General features: G+C 45.3%; 1 protein-coding gene across 5 annotated transcripts in view; it reads right to left on the bottom strand.

Moving 5' to 3' along the window:
• The window catches only part of ZHX2 (zinc fingers and homeoboxes 2), a 68409-nt gene that overhangs the window by 36820 nt on the left and 11418 nt on the right, over nucleotides 1–20171 (bottom strand). For all 5 annotated transcript variants that reach the window (XM_082753157.1, XM_082753154.1, XM_082753156.1 and 2 more), the window contains exon 2: nucleotides 3797–3865. The gene's annotated coding sequence lies outside the window, so the exon portion shown is untranslated. The remainder of the gene's footprint in view (nucleotides 1–3796; nucleotides 3866–20171) is intronic.

The following is a 20171-nucleotide window of genomic DNA, read 5'->3' as shown; positions in this document are numbered from 1 at the left end:
ACTCCCCATCTGTTCCTGCCAAGGATTTTCAGAAATTGTTGGAGTTTTGTCCTGCAGCGGGTGCCTTCCGACCCTCAGGCCAACTGTGCAAACTCCGAAGAAGAGAAGAAACCTTGCCAGTGTAGAGCAGCCCTGCCCCTTCACGCCAAATCTCTTTATTTTATATATTTAAAACAACAAACGGGCACTCGCTGCCCTGGGAGGCTTTTCCAAGGGGACACTGCTTGCACTGAAGGCACTGGGACTTCTCCCGTTGCCTTCATCCATGCCACGGTGTCACCGTGAAGGAATCACTGAAGGGAACTGCTGCAGGAGGGAGTTGAACATTGAGGTCCCAGGGCAACGCTGATTTGAGGGAAGAGGAACCAGAAGCAGAAGCACAGCTGCATGGCTCAGAGTCACGGACAACCTTCCCCTTCACAGCGACTTCATTTTGTTCTTTTAGCCCCCCCACTCCTTTTTTTATTTTTATTTTTTTTCCTAATGGAAACTAAATACCTAATCACGTAGTTATTAATCAAAAGGAATGTGGTGAATATTACAGCATTTGTAGGGCAGCTTGGTTTCCTGCTGCTTTGTTTGGGTGTCACAGGCTGTGACTATGACAACCGCAAGCAGTTATTGGACTGATGTCATTAGTGACATCATGCTTAATGGAAAAGAAAAGGAAGAAGAGACACTACCAAAAAAATACAAAGAATGGAACAAAATCTGCTTTATTCTCTTTCCTCCTGCCTCCTGGACCGGATCCTTAGGGATGGCCACATTGGGGCTGCTGGAAAGCCAGGCAGCATCAGCACTGGTCTTAGCAAAGCTCAGGAGGTGCTGAGCACTTGGGAAAAGCTGCCCTCCTCCCTGCCCTGGCCACAGGACAGAGGTGGACTTGATGTTACACGGAGGAAATCTCCTCACCCTCTCCTGGCTGGGGGCCGAGGGCACCATCCAGTGCCTAAGCACAGTGCTGGTATTCAGAGGACACCCCGCTGTCAGAGCTTTGATAGAAAGTATTTGTCAAGTCGTTGCTCAAGCTGCAAATAGCAAAAAAAACCCAACCCAAAACAAAACTAAAAAAAACACCACCACTACCACCAAAAAAAAACCCTGAAGTCCCCCAAATCCATCCAAACCGTATCTGGCAGAGAAAGGTCCCCTGCAACAAGAATCCTCTTCACAGTTACACATCTGGGAGTGCTGATAGAAAATGGGTGAGATTTCCAAGTTACCTTTTCCCAGCTTTTCCAATGCATACAATGTGCTTCTTTGCCCTTCGTGCTCTCCTGCCAGACCTGCCATGTCTCAGCAGCCTGATGCTGCAGCATGCCCTGGCACCACCTCGTCCCCCCACACAGCATCCCAGCATGGGACAGCAGCCACACCACAGCTGCTGATGCTTCTCAAGTGGATCTGACCTGGAGGAAGCTCTCCCCCTGCCTCCTCCCAGGGCTTGGTCCTTCCTCTCTCCCCAAAAACAAAACCCCATGGAGGGGAACTTCCCAGCTGAGCAGCTCTCCCCTCTCTCCATAGCACCTCTCCAGGCTGAATGCCTGGTCCTGAAGCATTTTGCAGGACAGTACAGGAGGGGTAATGCAGAGAGCAGATGTTCCACCTCCGGTTTCTCCTCCACCTTCTACGTGTTGTTTCTCATTTGGCAGTGCCCCGCTGCAGCCATCTCATGCTGCCCAGTTCTTTTTGGCTTTGGCCAAGCAGCCTTTCACATGCCAGGGTGTTACAACACAAGTAAATGGGGATTTACTGTCTCCTTCTACTGCTGAAAAATGGCTACTTCTCACTGCAATAATTTCAGAGCCATCTGAGACCGTACACAAGTCACCTGGGCGGCTTCCAAGCAGCCTGCTCTTCTGTTTTATCTCTCACCCTCTTAACACAGCCGTGATATATCAGAACCTCCTGCACCGCTGCGTTGCTTTGACTTAACAACCCAGACAGCATCCACCTTGGACCAGCCGTCTGCCTTTGAAGAGCTGGAGCACAGCACGGGCAGGTCCCCGTGTTTACTCCTTCTGCAGCAGCGAGCACTGCATGGGTGCGTTAGGACAAGGATTTGTCAGGGCTTCAGAGGTGCTTGCAGAGCAGAGGCCAAATTTCAGCACTGCCTACTTAACAGAAAACAAAATGCTCATCTCAAAGAGGAGGTTGCTCAGCAGCATTTCTAATGGATGGACATATTTTGAGAGACACAACGCGTAACGTGGCACCTTTCTGCTGAATTTATTCCCCCACACCACCTCCCTGCAGCCAGCATGGCTGTAGGGAACAAGGCCAGAGCCCCTTCTGTGTGGTGCTTTCTAAGTGACGGACAAAAAATAAACCCCACAGCTCGATTAGCAGGCCTCATGCAGCATTAAACACCAAGGAGTGGGGAGAAAATGCTTTTGATCCAAAGGGAGACTACAGACAACAGAACTTACTGAGGACAAACCCAAAACACCATCACAATCTCACACCATTTTTCTCCCAGCAAAGGACTTCGTGCTGGTATCCCTCACAAAAAGCTGGAAGCAGGATTCCCTACTGCTGGGTTTCTGCTTACCAATTTCTGAATGCCTGCCAGGTATTTATTTAGCAATTTTTACCAGGTCTTTTTTCCGAACACTGATGGACTCAGTTTCTTTCCTCTTAACATAACAAAGGCCTTTATTTTTTTCAGGCTGATTTCAATTTGGGGTTTTATTCTGCTCTAGCCCAAATAGATTTGTGTTGGTGTAACACAAAACAGGCTGTATGCCACTGAAATATAAATGGAAACAAAATTCTCCCTGATTTCCAAGTAACCATAGATTTGTATCACCACAGAAGAGGGTAAAAATGGAATGGGCTTCGGGCTGCTTTTAAACACCTCAAAAAACCCCAACCCCTGTACAGCTGCTCTGCTAGGAAAACTTACAGAAACGCAGTGATGCCCAGAGCAGTGGTACCCAAACACTCAAATTTTAACCCTGTTTCCCTATGGCCTGGAGGAGCTGCCCTGGGGCACACAGAGGTTTGTCTTGTGCAGCCCCAGCTCTTGCAGCTCAGGAGCTACAAACCAGCCCCGGCTTCTTTGGCAATGCAGAGGAAGAAGCCATGGGGTGGCTGCTGCTCAAATATATGTGCATATACTGATAATCATAGAATATCCCGAATTGGAAGGGACCCACATGGATCATTGAGTCCAACTCCATAAAATATTGGCCAAAGTGCCTTGGAGCAAGGGAGGGAGCCAAGCCTGCAGATACCTCATGTGGTGTAAAAGTGGCTCTGAAGTTATTTGACCAGATTAGGGAAGAGCTAGATACTGGATCATTTTCTGTTTTGGTGACAGGGCTGGGAAGCTGTACACACACACTCAAAAACCACCTCACGGCAAACCCATGTTCTTCTCCCCTTCCAAAACACACAGGCTTTCTTCCTGAGGAATTCCTTGCCTCAACTCTCCAGCAATGTTTTGTCTTTTAATGGCTGGTAGGGCTTGAAAATAACAAACAAGCTTCAGATGGTGCTAATGGTCCATTCTGCTGACCATATTCATAGTTAAATGCATTCATGTGGTTCATATCTGTAGCGAGATAATTACTCAGCCTATGTGGTAATACAATGCTGGCTACATTTTGTGGGTTGCACAGAGGTGCCAAAGACACACAACTGGTTCCAAAGCACTGGAGTTGCTTGCTGTAAACAGTTCTAAAAATGTCTTTTTCTTTTTTTTTTTTTTTAATTTTCTTTTTATGCTTCCTTCTGTTTGAGCAAACTCGGGGTTCTCACTTAAAAGGAAAATAGAAATAAAGCAACTACTCACAGCACTGCGTTTCTTACATCCTGGGAATTCAGTTCTTCTGCCTCTCAAGGCGAGCAGAACTTCAGATACCTACAAAAGAGGGGGAAAGCTCTGTAAGTCAGGGAAAGAAAAAAAAAAAGGAGAAAACTGCAAAACAGCAAACAACCCTTCCACTCTCTGCCCACAAGTTTTTTGACAAGACCTGGGAATGCTGACTGACAGGAACTGCAGCAATGTCCACTGACCACCGACAGGATCATGTGAAGGTTTGGTGCTCCAGCATGTACAGTAACACCACATACCTTGGGGGCCTCTGGGGAAAAAGAAAATCCACATTTCTGAGGCCAAAACGACAGTGGGGAGCACTCACAGAGGGATGCCCTGCCATCCTGCCATGTCGGACTGGAAATACCCACAACACATCTGCTGCAGGCATGGGCCAGAACCAGCTCTGGCTACTGGGAGCTTCAATAAAATGTGCCTGGCTCATCGCCCTTCTCCTTCAAGGGACTCACCTGCTGGGTCCTAAAGCTAAAGTTTGCTTTCTTTGGTTTTGCTTCCTTTATTTTTTTATGTATTTCCCCCCTCAGCGCTGGGAGGGAAGGGTTTGGCAGTAGCAGCTGTGCATGTGTGTGTACACACAACTGAGAAACACCCTGCCTGAGGGGCTGTGAAGAAAAGGAGAGGGGAAAATAAGTGGTCACAGGACCGGGCTGAGAAAAAAAAAAAAGCAATCCATCCAGCTGCAAAAGCAGTACATCCAGCCAAATACCCTGCTCGCCAGACAGAAGCTTATCGATCGCTTCAGCGGTGCCCACAGCACCGCCTGCATCTTCAGCTCGAGCTGAGGAATTTCAGTAAAAAACTTCATGCTCTCCGCGTTATCTGGACAGAGGAAGGCTGGCTGGAAAACCTGACAGCAAATTAGAAAGAAATCACTTGGAGTCTTTCGCTCCTTCCCAGCAGCAGGTCAGGTGTTTTTTGGCTCTTTTCAGAGGAAGCCACTGTTTGATTTCCTGAAGGAATATCAGAGCTACTCGAGGAGCTGGGAGGCCAGGAGCTGTTACACAACCAAAAGATGTTTTCTAAGAGCTTAGAATAGAAGAAGCTGCATGTTTATTCATAGATAAAAGGGAAACTGCTTCCCATTTTGCTCCGCCTCAAAGTAAGGCAAAACATGAGTTTCACTGAATTGTAACTGAGAAACTGGCGTTTACCCCTCTACCTGCTGAAGGGACAGAAAGTGCTTGGCACCAGAATTTTGGGTTAAAATCCCTCAATTCTCCCATTCTGTGCTACAATCCTGGTGCCAAGCAGTTTCTGTCTTTAATGGGCTTAGTCTGCTTATCTTATGTTGAATACACCCTCTGAAATCCTGCCTTTTCAGTGCTGTGTCCAATGCATAGAAGTGGCCCCATGTCTTCCCAACAGGACCAAAAATGCCCTTACAGATAAAATGCTTTCAGCCACTAACAAAATTGCCTGTAGTGCTAAGTAGCCTCATTTCTAACCTCTGGTTAGGGAGTCAATTGAAATAAATACATTATATAAAGTGCCATCGCTTCTTAGGACTGTATAATGAGCTTCACAATTTTTGGTGCTTTTCCTAAAGACTCAGCTAGTGAAGTTTCTGTGAGGATCCCAGCTTTAGGAGATGTAAAGCAAGAGGAAATCTCCTGGGTGATTAAACCCAGTCCCTCGCTCTTGTGCCGCACCACGCAATCCTCTTCAGAATTCACGGAAAAAGTTTCTACCCCTCGTGGCTATGAGAGCATGATTTAAGACAGCAGCTCAGAAACGTGTTGGTAATATACATATATACATATATATGCACACATATCTCAGATCTTACAAACAACCTGACGGTTCTGGGAGATCTGCTGCTGCTTTTGAAAGTCTGGAGTTAGGCGATTGCGGAAGAAGTAGTCACGACACATTTCGCACAGAAATGCCAAATATTTCTTTGCATCCGGTAGGTAATTGCTAATACCAAGGAATTAGGTCTTGCCCAACGTTGTTCAGCCTGAGCAGCTACTCCTGAATGGCTGCTCCTGAAGTGCTTTTTGCATTACCCCAGACCAGCTCAGGTCAGGGGAAGCCGCACTCATTCCTCAAAAATGTCATTTTGCAGAAGTGTGTCACAGCCACGGGACCAGGTGAAGGCAGAACAGATCTCTCCCAGCCACAGACAGGCACCTGTGAATGTGCAGCCACGCTGCCTTTGGACCACAACCTGCCTTCTTCTACATGTGCCACGTACACGGCTGCGTGGTCACGGACAGGAACGGGAGAGATTTGTATCCGCTGGCTCCAGCGTGGTGTCCTGGCGAGCACACGTACGGAACAGGTGACGGTGATTTATGAATTGCCACGCACCACCTGACTCACAGGAATCGCCTCCGTGTGCTTGTACTTGGCCTGCAGCCTAGGGAGGACAACTCCAGCTCCTTCCTTCTCTGCTTGCCAACCAGCAGGCGCAACCCAACCACCAGCCCCAAGCCCCGCTTCGTCACTCTGGACGCTTTCCAAAAAGAAAAGTGGCATCTCATGTCAAAACAACGACAACAAACAGAAAACCACAAATAAACAGAAAGACTTTAACAAGTGTGTCACTCTACGAACATTAGCAGGTTTCTGCAACCCAAACATCACAGCGCTAACCACCTGAAAATGGGATTATTTTTCATTGTTCGTAAGAGATTTCCCCCCAAAAAACAGATTGTTGAAATATCTTTAGTGAACTAAAATGTAAATCCAGAACTGCTGTTAGGGCCGAGAAGAGAAATAGCTGTACTTTTTAGCAGCTTGACAGTAAAGTTCCTTTGAGACTCTTTCAACCTAAGGAAATTATCAATTTTGCAAAAGAACACTATACAAAGAGAAATGGAGTTGGGAGTCCTGAAAGCACTTGCTTTCCCCAGCTGCACTTGAGTCGAGGAAAAATAAAACCCAAACTCCTCCTCGACCTCTTTTCCTGAAAGATGCCAACTGGGTAGTTTGATCCCCACTGCCACTCTGCCCCAAGCATCAACGTGGAGCAGGTCACACCTCCAACGCCAACCCTCCAACAATTGCAAGCAGCCCCATGAGGCTTTGGTGACCCATCACCATGCTCCCAACCTCTGGCTGCCCCAAAATGCCAGGCTTGGGCTGTCCCATGGATTGGGTAAGAGAGATGCAATGGGGAGGAGTCCTCAGCCCTCCATCTGCCTGGTGGCTTTTGGCTTTCCCCATCCATTGACCATGCCCTGCCTGAGACATCAAGGCTATAGGACAATGAAGTCCAAGTCAGCTCCTCACCCCCTGGTGTCTGTATCCCAATAGGCATTTATTAACTTTTCCGTCTAGCTTATATCTAGATTTCCCAAAAAAAACCTACCATGATAAAAATTACAACCTTAGTGAGCCGAATTACTTTGAGCACTAGAATAGAAATGCCTTCTATCAAATTAAATATTCACAGCTGTGTAGGAAATGGGTGGTTTACAGCCTGGAGATTGCAGACTGTTATTATGGCATGATTAGCAGATACAAGCTTTCCTGGAAGTTGTCTGTCTCAATGTGCTGAAAATCCCCATTATCCCGGCGGGTCCCGAGCGCCCCAGCAGCTGCTGGCTGGCGGGGCACTGCTGTGTGCTGCAGCTCCTCCACCGAGCTCCTCCTCGAACGTTCACCCGTGTCTGGCAACCCTCAACGAAAGGGAAGACTGTGGTCATGAAGATCCTTCACTTCCACCCACTTTTATAAAGCTTATGTGTGCCCTATGATCTCCATGTGCTTAAATCACGTAAGAATAGCCCAGTTTGAGCAAAGACATGGGGATGGAAACACATGGATAGTATTCCTGGCATAGTCAAAGTGCTACCATGGGCCAAGCCAGACCACCTCACAGTTTTTCTATTTGCAGGGCAAATGATGAATGCAGAGTTGGAAGGTTCAGCGTAGAGTTTAATTAAACCATCTCCGCCCCTATCCCTAAGCCAAACCCATAACAAAAGTCCAGAGTTTCCATCAAAGAACTGAATATGCAGTGAAAAAGCTGTTAAAACAACCACCACCACCAAACCACGAAACAAAACCCCACAGAACTGCCCAGAGGTCTCTGCAAGCACATGAACCATGTGCCACACCGTGCAACTGGGAACACCCGGTGGTGCCTGGGGATGTCACTGTACCTCTTCATCCCCGGCAACCTCATCCTTGCCCCACTGGGCACTCGGCTGCCCTTCCCCAGCACTGAAAGGGATGGTGAGAGAGGCAGCAGGGACTCCGCATTCTCCTCAGGTGTGATGAAGGGAGGCAGGCGAGGCTGGGAGTGGAAAGGCTGCTGCAGCTTCTGGCATGGCATGGGAAGAGAAGGAGACTCCTGCGAGGGACCCCTCCACCTTGGCAGCATGACAGCCACGAGCACAAGGTCCTGATGCCGTGTCTCCGCTCAGCTCATACAGCCTCTTTGAACCTCAGCTCACCATCGTTTTGTTCAGGGGGAACCAAAGGACTGAACCCAAATGAAAAAGAATGGGAAAGCATCGCTCCAAGCCGATTACATTCGCTTTTCAACACATCCCTAGCTGTGGATGTCAGCACAAGAGAAAGACATATTACTTTCTTTTCTATTTTCTTAACTGTTCCTAGTTTCCCTCAACAAATCAAAGCGTTTTCTTGAAGGGTGAGAAATCTCAGTTTCGTATACTATTTTAAATTGGCAGCAAGGGCTTTAAAGCAAAGAGAAGAATGTTTGACTGTGTAAGAAAATTCAGTGATGTCCTGTAGCGGAATGCTTTCTGGCCAGGAGAAAGTTCATCATTAATTTATTTGGCTTTTAGCAGAGTTAATTTATTTCACATTATTTCTCTTATCCCTTCCATTTCAGACTGCCACCCTCTGGATAGTTACCTATGAGACAAGGCAGTAAAGGTTCGCCCAGAGTAATAAATGCCTTTGGAAAGCGGTTGTCCAACTCTCCTCTGCCAAAACCATGACTGATAACTGTTTTCCAACACAGTGGTTGCTACAGTAGCACTGCTGTAGGACACTTTTGCTGCCCAGCGTAGGTACAGCAGTAATTTTTATTTGAGTTTTAAACAAATGAGCTGTACACTATCCATTTGCTTCTCAGTTTTCAACTCGAAGGGATGCCGAGCCCTGGTGCTGAGATCCATCCAGGTGTTATCAAGCGAGTTTGCTTTAGAGACACAGAGAATGTGGTACGTTGGGGACCAGCCAAGAACCACACGCTCCTTCCTACCCTCCACAAATATTTAAGCTTGGAACAATGGCACTGCTAGAGAGGAAAAGATCAACAGAGAAAAGAAAACTGAAGTGAACAGAAAGCAAAACTACGCTAATGCATGCCAGACCCTACGGTCTGAACACACGTGCCAATTTGGAAAGGACAGGGGTTATCATTCGAGATTGCCTATAGCAGGGATCCCACAGGAACGCATGGCAAATGATGCAGACAGCAGGAAAGCAGCATCACTCCGTGTGTGTACAAACCTATTGGAAGCAGACTGCAGCCAGAAACATCCCTAGTTATTTTCCCCACTTCGATTCACCGTCAGAATGACACATTTTAAAGCCTCCCAGTACTGTTGTTGGATTTGGCCTGGTCTCTCCAGTTTCAGCCTGATTTCCTCACCAAATGAAGCTCAGCCATGCAGCAGACACTCTTTCTCCTGCTCTTAATTCGTTCCTCCTTTGTTTCCCTCAACTCCCAAGCTGAAAAGAAAAGAAAGGCAACTTAAAAAAAAAAAAGGGGGGGGGGAAACAAATCAAAACAACAACAAAAAACAGACCAAGGCCAGCCAGCAACTACATTTTGCTGCTATAAAAATAAACACAAGGGGAAGGGGTTTCCCTTTTCCGGCTGTTTAGACCATTCCTACTTTTGGCTGTAAGCATCGATGTGTTTGCAAATTCCTGCCAAACACAGCAGCCGTCAGTGCAAAAGTGGTACGAGAAACAAAATGAGCATAGGGTGTAAACATAAAGCAAGAAATCACTTCGCTCCTTTCAAATAACGGTGTGTGTGTTTCATCTACTGTTGAAAACTAGCACCAGTAGGTGTTGTTGAGTCTCTTATTTTCAGTAAGAGCATGTATCAACATCTGGGAAGCTGCAGCTCATGTGCCAGTGATGGTACATCAGTGCTCCTGCACTGGGTGCCTTGCAGAAATGCTGTGGAAAGCAGAAATCCTGCCCACACCAAGAACCAAAAAACAGCATCTGAGGGAAAAAAATAAATGGGAGAGATGAGCTTAACAGGGCTGGCATCCTCTGGCAGCACAAATCCCTGTACTGGTGTGGCTCCCCTAGGCTTGGTGGGCACTCAGAGGGTCTGATGGCTCTGTTCGCCCCTGGGACTGAAAGGCTTTTGGGAAAACTCATGCAGCAGTTGCTTTTGTGGACTTTTCTCCCCATCCAGGCAATACCCAGTGCAGCCCGGGCACTGCATCTGCGTATTCTGTTAGGAATCAGTAACTTGGGGCCCATCCTTTCCCTCCAGCTAGATTTTTTTTTTTTTTCAAGCAGAGAACACAAAGAGATGGAACAAAAATGTATCCTCGCAGACCACCAATTTTTCAGCCCCACAAATTGGTCCTATCCACTTATCACCTTCCTGGCAGTGATGGCTGTATTGAACATTGATTTGTTACGCCTCCAGGTCCACACCTCCGAACACCCTCATGCATTTTTGGAAGCCAAAGGAATACAGGTTCAGACACTGGAGCTTTTATACATTTCCACAGATCTAAATGCTGTATTTGAATCAAATTAAGATTTGGAGTCTTGTGCTGGAGTATGTCTGTAGCAGCCGATGCTTTTTACAGCCTTCTACCTGACTCAGGATCCAGGGCATAATTACATTTCTGAGAGCAAATCCAGCTACTATTTAAATACGCCTTTGCCACACACTCCGGTAGGAAAAGGTTCAAACCAAGGAAGATAAAGTGCAATTCACATCCTACTGTGAATAGCTGTTCAGGAGAAACACGCTTTCACCACTTAAAAATCAGACAAAAAGGGATTTCATACAAAATTTATCCAATCTTTCAACATAACCTGCAACATGACATTAAGTCCTTCCTTCTCACAATATATTTAACAAGGGAGAAAAAAAAAAAAAAAAGCACACATGCACACCCCTTTCTCTGGTGCTCCTTGTTATTCTTCCAGAACAATTCTTCAAAGCTGCTGAGATCACTCTGTGTTACCTCCTTTTTGAAGGATCAGATACATTGCATCAAAAAGCATGCAGGAAAAGTTCTAGGGCATGAAACCAATTTCTGCACACTTTTATCTGGGTCAGCTTTTCTATTGATTCTGCAAATACCATATCATTTTTTTAAGCTTTTTTTTTTTTTAGTTTAAAAAGAAGAAAAAAAGAGTATCAGAACTTAAGCCAAACATCCACCTGAGCCAAGGATTAGTTTTGCTGGGTGACTCCAAATCAAAAAGGTAGATTAAAAAGAAAAAAAGAAAAAAGTCAAAAGTCTAACAGCAAAAGAGCATCTGGATCGATTTCTAAATTCAGTAAATGCCGTTTTCCCACATTGCTTCTGTTTTTATTATATACTATTTAATATCTTTGCTGTTACATGCACTCAACTTAGACAGCTGACAATGTGTAGAAAAGCTGACTTGAGAAAGCACAAGAAAAACACTCACACACACATTTTATCATTAATTTATCTCTCCATTTCTCTGCCCTTTGTCAAGTCTTGCTCCATGGTTATGAACTATTTGGCACACTCTTCAGCTCTGTTTTATGTTGTCTCCTCAACCTCAATGTCTGTCTTGAGGTTCTCTGTAATAGAAATAATAAAAAAGAGCTGACCTCAGGTGACAAAAACACTAGATTTTGATTTAGGATGAGGTGACCTGTTGCAGATGTCTTGAATTATCAACTCTATCTGCACACATAGGTGGGAAATGGAGAAGGGGCACTTCTAGGACAATGCCTAGCAACAGGTAACAGTTTGTAGTAGCAGTGACTCAAAAAATTGCTTGCGACTCCAGATGACAGCTGAAAAAAAATTATGAAGTACTTGGGAAGTCTAATTAACTCCTGGTAAAAACAAAGAGCTAATGAACTGGCTCTCAAGTGCTTTTCCAGGACGCAGTCCTTTTAATTCTGAGATGCTTTTTGCATATTTTGTTGGTGGTGCAATGCTGGGAATAACTAAATGTTGCCCAAGAGCCTGATCAGCAAGCTTGCTTTTGCTGGAAGCTGGGCACACACTTTGGCAAGACCTGTTTTTGCAGGGATCCAGGCACATGGCGAGCGGGGACATTTGCACACGCACTATGACTTGTAGCTTGAGAGGGATCTGACTCAGCTGAGCAACTCCTTCCTGGCTCTGGGACACCACTCTGGCACTGGAGGATCATCAGGATGGATCCCTAAGCTCTGTCAGAGTTGCATTTTTACACTCCGTTTTCCTTGTCTGGAGAGTTGAGATGGAAAGATGAGTAATAGTTTCCACCACAGCAATTGTGTAACACGAAAAAAAACCCAAACCCAACCTAACAGATTTACGGTTTCTGATACACGAATGACTAAACTCCAACACTAGGCTGGTGGTTCCCTCTCCCAAGCGCCTCCCTGTCACACCGCATGTTCTCCACCCTCCTCCAGCACCTACAGCTCCATCTACTTTTATTCTAACCACCTTCCCCATCTCCCATTGCAATCTGAGGAGCCTCATGAACTGCTCAGGAGGCTCACCCAAAGAGGTGCTTCCCCAAATCCTGCTTGCCTCCTGGTAATAAGCTCAAGGGGCTGGATCGCTGTCTTCTGGGACAGGCTGCCCTTCTGCTCACTACTGAGCCATGCTGAAGTGCAGTTTTTAAAACACTTCTAATTGCAGAATTGTTGCTATATTACACCCAGACTTCTGCCTTCCACTGTGCATTAATTGATTGCTCTGAGCTTTGCAATCTTTCAAAGAAAATGCCTTGAAAAATAAGGCTGGGGAGAGTCCCATTAAACAGGGAAATGAAAACGCCTCCTTAGCTGCGCTGAAAAAATTAGGCCAGGCTTCTCTCCACCAAATCTCTAGGTATCACTGAAGCAGTAACAGTTGGCACAATTCTTAAAATATGTACAGGTTGTGACAAGGCTGGCTGATTAACGGCCAGCTTGCAGTGCTTGGTAAACTCAAAGCATTGGTAGTGAATTTTAAAATCAGAGAGACACCGCGGTTTCAAAAAAGAACTTCTTCCCACCCTGGGCTGCCCATGGTGACTCTGCCCATGGCTGCCTCTGCTCTGTGGCTCCCACTTCATGCAAAATGTGTTAGGATCACCCTGGGAGAAGTAGAGGTAAAAAACTTGGGATATCGGCCCAGATTCCCACCAGTGACCATCTTCGGGTTGCAATGGGCAGAGGAAAGGAGCAGGGCTCCTGTCACTTCCTCACCAGGCGATGCAGCAGGAAGGGTGAAGGGGTAGGCCAAGCACCAGGCCACCCTGCCAAACGAGGTTGCTACAGAGCATATATTAACATAAAATTAAAAACCTCCCACGCGCCTATCCTACTCAAGCAGGATGCTTTCCACAGGGAGAAGTTTCTTCTCCTGAGCTCCAGAATAACCCCATGTGCCACATTCCCATCCTTCTCCTGCTCCACTTAGATTGGAAACGCCTGTTTACAACCAGCATCCAACCACGGTAGTGGACTTAAAATGGGAGGTATTCTCATTCCTTTATTACTGATGAGATAAAGCAAGGCTGATTGGAAATTTGGCTTCATTGTTCCCAATTAAAGCTCCCACGTTCCCCCCAGCACAAAGCACTGCCTTGCCATGGCACCCAGAAGGCCCCAGTTGCCATCTCTGGTGGCCACAGGCCTGGACATCCCTCACTGCCCTGCATGCCTCACACCCTTGGCTGCCTGCCCAGCCTGTCTATGGCCTCTGTATTGGGATATTTAGGCTGCTGTGCAACAAATACAGACACTTTGTATGCCTGTGCTCTTGCACATGGACTTCAATAAGCTGGTTTTGGCCACCCGTCCCATGGCAAGTCACTTTATATGAGGTGGTCGCCGCAGGTCACCTGAGAAATGCACTGCTGATGCTCAGATCTATACACTACGTCTCAAAACATGGAACAGTGGCTTGGAAGTACTTGGTATAGAGCAAGTTAAGTAACTTTGCCTCACTATTAGTCTCCTTTGTGACACTTTGTGATTATTTCCTAATAACTGTGGAGCAGCAGTGACATTGACCAGAGCAAGACACCAGAGCAACCTCTGCTGTTCCAATGCAAACTGTACAGTTTCGATTTAACTCAGGCTTTGACTTATTTGTATTTTTATGCTAGCATTTTCCAGATTGACTGTGGAGTCTAAGCAAAAGCTTCAGTCAGTGTCTCCACTGCCTTGATCCCAACTCAGCCACAAGCTTTCACATGTCCCATTGAAAGGACCAAGACTTTACTTGAGCCCAGAAATTCCCTTTATTTAGAGCTCTTGCCTCTACAAGGAATTCTGTAATGCTCTGCTCATAGATAACAGCAGTCAAACATTTTATTCATGATGGAAACTGCATTTAAAATATTTTTCTACTGTACTCAGAGGAGTTTCACATTTTTTCACGTGTGACAAAATAGACATGGGTTGCAAGAAGCTACAAATCATGTCTACACAGCACTACCCAATCTAGAGTGTCCTGGACCAAATCTGACTGCTGGAATCAAGATGTTCAAATCACCTCTGGTGCTAAAATAAAGGCAGAATTTATTTGTGGAGGATTGAGGTCTCTCCTTGTTTTGCAGTAGAGCCGAACTAGAAATCTGTCCAGTTTCTAGTCCACACCTCAAGTTGCCTTGTCAGGTTGCATGATCTGTAAGCCAAGGTAGGGTTTTATTGTCAGGGAACATAAACAAATAGCAGGCAGTGCTGCTGATCTATCTCAGCTCGGTGCATATAATTTTAATTAAAGCATTTATGTAAATACAGATGCAAATTAGGCTTGGTATAGCATCTGGCAAATTGCTATCAGAGCCCTGAGGCTAGTGGCAAATTATCAGCATGAACCTCCACGAAGCGAAGGTACCAGATCCAGTCTTTGTCCAGGCACCCTATACTTTATTTGGCTTACATTGGCGGTAAAACTCCACATTGGTACATACATAAGAAGTTAAATAGTCTTCCGTTTGAAAAAGAACTCTTAGGAGGTAAACCAACATCATTAAAATCTGTCCTTTAGATAGCCTATGTCTAGCAAGAAAAAAAAAACACTTTTGCATTTCTGCAACACCTATCAAAGGAACTCAAAGCGTCTCTGAAATGTTAATTAATCCACACTCTCCCCAAAGGAGATCTATTTTAAAGATTGTTATATGCAGTCTGCATTATTCTCTCATTTGCCAAAGGCTCACAAGGGGGAAAGCTGCAGAGATCGAATCTGGACTTGGGAGCCTTGATTGCCTGCTCCTCCACGTCCTGATCACAAGACCTCCCTCCCCAAAAATCACAAGAACTCGCTCACACCAGAGAGGTGCGAACCTCTTTGGCCTAGATATCACTGCCTCAAAGTAGCGTTAACTTCAAAACCTTGTTAAAAGTACACGAAGGCGATTATATGACAAGAAAAATAAGGGAAAACAAATCACAAGGGGAGATTTTTTTTCTTTTTTTTTGAAAATTGAAGGAATCTTTAGATCATGCTGAAAGGATTTTATCTTTGGAAAATGAAAAGGTACAGCCAAGATAATGTTCACAGAATTACCTGCATCAGCTCTGGCTGATTATTGCTCCCCTCAAGGTGCACTTCCATCTTTACAACCTTGTAAGTAGAGATCAATTCCCCTTCTTTCAGAACCTGCATTAAGACCAATGCTTGGAAAGAGGCAATAGCTCCTAAGGCTTAAGTGCACACTTAACTTGATCAACATCAACAATGCTTAAGCACACACTTAACATTTTCCTTGCAATCTCTTGCAAATGTTCCAGTATGAATTTTCCACCAGTACTGAGCAAAATGAAATCACATTTCCAATTTATTCAGAATGGATACAAAAGTATACTGGAAACAATTCTTAATACTTATGGCAAAGAATACAAAAAGAAGACACAGTAAGTTTTGTAGTCATGCGGATACATTCATGATGTGATAAAACGTGACACATACATGACATATCATTACTATGACAACATTGTTTGGAATGCATTTGCAACCAGCATTTTGTAAGCATATGGTCATATATTGGCCCCTTCCTGTGCTCAAAATAAAAAATTGGTGGAGGGTCAGGAGCTAAAAACATCAAGCCACACACTGGCCTGTTTGCATTCCTTTGCCCTGATATCAGCTATAATAACTGCATATTCATTTAAATGCTTTGCTCATAAACTTATTTGTCTTTAGTGTTTAGCCTCAAGGAAAAATAAAAAATAATCAATAAACAGGTAAAAATAGCGAGTGTTGTTTTTCAGTGCTGAGGTGCGTGCATACATCCCTACAGTAACAGAGAACTGCTGGTGGAAGAGGGAAATGAGGAGTGATTAAGGATATTACACTGAGGTCCTGTGCCCTGTGATCTGTTGGGATGAGCTAAATATGAGGGCTTCGTGCCCCAGGAAGCCGAGCATCCCTGCTTTCCACAGCTACAAACAGCACCAGCAAATACATGGGGGAAACTCGCTGGAGAGCAATCACATTTCAGTGTTTCAGACTCACCTTTGCATTTTGACGGCATTTGCTGTAGCAAAATAATTTTTTTGGGTCTATTTTCACAAAGAAAAAATGCAGATTTTCACTGGATCAGGGAAAAGACAACAAAAGATGACACAGTTCCCATTCTTACTTTGGGAGAAAAACAAGCCACAATCGCAGCCTTCCCACATATTTGTTTCAAGTCAGAATCCACGCTCCCCATGGAGACCAAGTTGGGGATCTGAATGTTTTCATGTTGATAATCCCATCTCAATACACTGTTACCTGATCTGAAATTTAGCTGGCTAATGCCAGCAGACTGAGTTACTGCACTAACTTTGCCAAAGGTAACAGGTAAATTAAAAACCACAAACAAACATCAGTAAGAGGTTTGCAAGTCTGCTGAGGCCTTTGCCATCCGTCACACTCCATTGGCACATGCTCAGGGACCTGTTTGGAAATCAGAGCCTCCAATACCGTACTGAGAAACCGAGCTATTTGAATAGTAACTCACAACATGGGGACATGGGTACACAGAAGGAAAAGGACAGGCGGGAGGGTAATGCCCTAGTCAGGGCCATGGGAAGAGAGATTTTAATTCCCCACGGAAAAATGTGAGTATCAGTTTTATTCCTCACTGCTTCTGCACGTCATTCTTCTAAGAAAACTTTTCTGCATCACAAACACATGGATGGAAAATATGCTAACAGCTATCAGGAGCTTTTTTTTTTAAAACAAACAAAACAAAACAAAACCCAACTTTTATTAAAAAAAAAAAAAAAAAAGAGGTTAAAAAAGAGGTTAAAAAAAACACAAGGAACTGCTCTTTTCTCTGGTTCCCTGATAATGCAGAGAATGACCTTGATTTTTTTTTTTTTTTCCTCAAGCAAAGAAATGTGTAACTCTAAAATGCTGGGGGGAAGAAAGGCACAGTACTTCACCAAAGGACCTGTAGTAGCAGTGTAACAACATCAGTTCTTGAAGGAAGCCAAAGATTAAAACTCTGTGGAAAGATGAAGTAGGTGGTAAAAACCCAAAGGAGTTATCTGTGTTCCAGGATTCAAGGGGTAAAGCTGTGCTGGGAAGAGGGAAGGGAGATGCTCTGTCCAAGAGGTAAACTGGTGCTTTGTTTCCTCTGTCTGCATATTTTTCCACTTTTTATTTTTGGATCTTGCAACATTAGACAGTACTAAGTCGTGCACAGCCAGAATAACAGCTGCTGTGCCCTGCCCCAGCAAGTGGAGGGACACCAAAACCAGCCACACAAAGACAGCTGACAGAAGAGGACCTGCAACAGTAAGATGCGGCTTTCACCTCTGATGCTGAGGAGGATGTGAAAACATCCCTTTAAAAATTTTATAGGAACTAAGACCCCCACGACACCAGAAGCTCTTCAGCAGCAGACGAATACCTACACAGTGCTGTCAAAATGTTATGCAGTAGATTGAGCCATTGCAACAAGCCCACCTTCTACAACAGCGCAGCAAAACCAGCTCGCAGGGCCGAGGAAGGGTGGTTTTTCCCAGCGCAAGCAAGCCTTGCCTTGGGGCTGTGCCAGCATGGCTGTGTCACTCAGGAATCACACCTCTTCATGCTTTTGGCCAGTACAGCTTTGCTGGCAGAAGTCTGCGCTGTAGGCATGGCTTAACCCCAAGCTATTTTCAGAAGAAAGCGAGATGCGATCTAACTTTCCAGTGTGCATTACAACCTGCGTCCTACAAAACATAAAATTCAGCCCTTGTGCCTTTCTACGCTGAGCCTCTCCGTTCACGGGAGCGACTGTCAGTCGCTGTAAAGCAAGCATGGACATGCTGATGCTGTGAAATACAAGGTTTTATTAAAAAGCCAAACAGGAGAGTTTGCACTGATCTGTAAACTCCAGATTAGCACTGTTTCAGGAAAGGATTTCGCATGCAGGATGAAGCTGTAACGCTCGCTGTTACAGACAGAAACTAACACATCTCGAAGGATGATTAAAATCCTACAGGACAGCTTCATCCCAGACTTAACCAGAACCCACCGTATTTAAGCCAGCTGAGCAGCTCCTCCATTTCTACCCATAAGCCTGCAGCTATGAGGATGATTTTACCCTTTCTTCCTCTTAATTTAGGCTTTGAAGACATTTCCCTGAGTAAGACTTCACTGAGCCCCAATGTGGCTGCTGGTTGGAGTGACTAAATCAACCTAAATGCACATCAGGCTTCATAACAATTTAAGGTAACACTTCCAAACCTGGGTACCCACCCGGAGACACAAGGCAAATGTGGATATAGCTAATGAACAGTTGTTTTTTACAAGAAATGCTGGAGAACCACAAGTCCCAGTGACCTACTGGCACTCCACTGATCACTTCGATGCTAAGACATTTTAAAGGCTGGACCTCAGACAGCGCTGTTTGAATATGTGAGCAATGGTTTTCATCTTGACAGGGCATGACAGGAATACAGTGCCCCCACCCCCGCCCAAAAAAAAAAAAAAAGGAAGATGAATGATGAGTTTCAGTGTAATCCACAGCGTGGTCTAGTCCTCAGCCTGAAAGTGCTGAAATCAGGAATCTGCCTGTGAGTGCAACCAGACACACATTTTCCTTGAAGTGTCACCCGCAGCTCAGCAGCACGCAGGAGACACATCTGGAATTTCTCTGGCTGCTGGCAGCTCAAGTTATGACACCAAGATCCCACAGCTGACCCTTGGAGACGCTTCCCTCTTCCGCTTATTTCACAGGACACCGTAAGCTTCTGCTTACTGGAAATGCTGATCATCACCGTGCTTTCTCACGTCATCAATACCTGATCCCTGGTGCTTCTGGCAGGGACAGGACACAGCGTTTTGAATTACGTCGGTCTTCCCTCTGCTCTGTAACAGAGATGTTGCAACATCCTTCACCTGTGATTCCATGCCAGATTGAGAGAGGAGTAGCGTCTGTTTTGGGACAACTCCTCCTAACCACCAAGGAAGAAATAAGGAAGGGGCTCCCAAAACTTAGGAGGAGCTTCATGCTCTTGGGTGGGATGATGGGGGAGATGTTCCAGAAGGAAGAGAGCAGCTCTACAGACGGAGGGATAATAGCACTACGGGTAACTAAAAAAAAAACATAGTTGACCAGGATCTGCTCTGCAGCCTCCACTGCAGCTGCTCCTGGAAGATCTACACCAGCAAAAGGGTAGAAACCCTGTTTTTGCATCTATCCATTTTCAAGCTTGTGGAGGAATTGCTTCAATAAATAGGAGTGACAAAAGTCACACAAAATCTGGATGCTGGCTGCAGTCCCACAGGTCTTCCCAAGAGACAACTATGCTAGTTTTGAGGTCAAACCCAAGCTGCATTCAGCACACTGCTGGCACGTTTCTGGAGACTGATGTGACAATGGGGTCCCACCAGGGCCTGCTGCAGTCATATGGGGCATGGTATGACCATGTGCTAACATGAGGTTTTAGTTACCACCAGGCTGCCTAAACAGGCTCTTCACCTTGTCCTAGCAGTACAAAAGTAAGTTGTTAAGTTAAACCCTTGAAGATGATGCTGGTGAAGGACAGGACTTTGAAATTCCATCCCGGATCCATTTTAACTTTGGTCCATCAGCTATAAGTAATGGTTCCAGGAAAGGAACCAAGCATCCCTTGTCCTTTCATATTATGTGGGATAAAATATTTTCACCCCGTAAAAAGTAGTAATAAGAAAGTTAAGTAATAGTAATAAGAAAACTCTGCTAAGGAGGCAGAAGACCAGACAGA

Source organism: Aythya marila, assembly GCF_965140915.1.
Source record: "Aythya marila genome assembly, chromosome: 2".
NCBI lineage: Eukaryota > Metazoa > Chordata > Aves > Anseriformes > Anatidae > Aythya > Aythya marila.
The sequence above is the reverse complement of the archived record's forward strand: the minus strand, read 5'-3'. Positions and strand labels throughout refer to the sequence as shown.